Consider the following 1,509-nt stretch of genomic DNA (forward strand, 5'->3'; position numbering starts at 1 on the left):
GGCTAGAATTAGGTTTTTGTTTGCTTGTTCCTTCCTGATAACTCTCCACCCAGCTAAGGCTGGGTTTACAGCAACTGGGGGGAAGTGGGAGAGGAGGGGAGGGAGCTGGGGATTTGCAAATTTGCAAGTTGGTTGAGCTCCTTTGGAAACAATATATTTGAACTCAGATTTTCTGTGGTATCTATTATCTAGACATTCTCCATCATGGGTTATATTGGGAAATACTACCTGGAACCCTCTGGGCAGTGGAAGTGTAGTGGATATGTACATAAGTAAAAATTATCAAGGTCTAGAAGTAATGTCCATATATTTTAGTTCTTTGAATGCTTTGATGGTAAACATTTTTAAATGAATATCAGTGTTTGGCACATCTTGTAAAACTTGGTATACATAGTTTCTACTTTCACCTATGATTACAGAATGATGTTTTTAGTCTCCTTTGAATTTTCATAGTCTATAAATGTGATTACTTCTCCATGGAATTTCAAGAAAAATAATTGAGCTGCTTGAGAAAATTAACACATAGAAGTGTAAGGACAGCAATTTATTAGTAGGATATTTTCTTATGAAAATAGCTTTGTTCCACTTTTCATTATCCTGTGTCTAGTTCTTTTCTATCTAATAGGCTTCATTTATTAACCAGAACATCTTATTCTGTGACCATTTAGTGGAAAGATCCATAGATAATTGTATCATATCCTAGAACAGTGCTGTTCAATAAAAATTCCTATGATGACAGAGACATTCTATGACCATGCTCTCCAATATAGTAGCCACTCACCACATACGGTTATGAAGTACTTCAAATGTAACTAGGTTGACTAAGGACCATAATTTTAAATTGTATTTAATTTAATTTAAATAGATGCATATGGATAGTGACTATTTTGTTGGACTAGAAAATTCTAGAGTTTGAAAAGTACTTTCAAGCCAAGTGTAGCGGCATGTACCTGTAGTCTCAGGTACTCTGGAGATTGAGATGGGAGAGTCACTTGAGCCCAGGAGTTCAAGACCAGCTTGGGCAACAAGCAAGACCCCTTCTCTTAAGAAAATTAAAAAAGATACTTTAAAGTAAAAAAAATAATAATATTTGGAAATTGGGGCTGTGGTAAGCCCAAAGTGGTCTCCAATTATCCTTGCCTCCTCTGAAATCTCATTCCTTTGAGCATGGGCTGGACTTCATGACTCATTTCCAGCAAATAAAAAACCAACAGAAGTAATAAAGTGTCACTTCTGAGATTAAGTTATAAAAAGACTATGGCTTGAGTATTATCTCTCTCTCTCTCTAATCACTCACTCTGGAGAAAGCCAGCTATGCATATAGCCAGCTCTGTGGAAAGGTCCATGTGGTGAGGAACTGAGGGAGGCCTTTGGCCAATAACCAATAGGAAACAGAACCTCCCAGTCCTACTTCCCATGAGGACTTACAGCCACCAGGTAAGGGGGCTTGGAACTGGATTCTTGCCCATGGAGCCTTCAGATGAGACTGCAGCTCCACCTGACTGCCTG

Source organism: Otolemur garnettii, unplaced genomic scaffold (genome assembly GCF_000181295.1).
Source record: "Otolemur garnettii isolate 467f Iridium unplaced genomic scaffold, OtoGar3 scaffold00182, whole genome shotgun sequence".
Classification (NCBI taxonomy): Eukaryota; Metazoa; Chordata; class Mammalia; order Primates; family Galagidae; genus Otolemur; species Otolemur garnettii.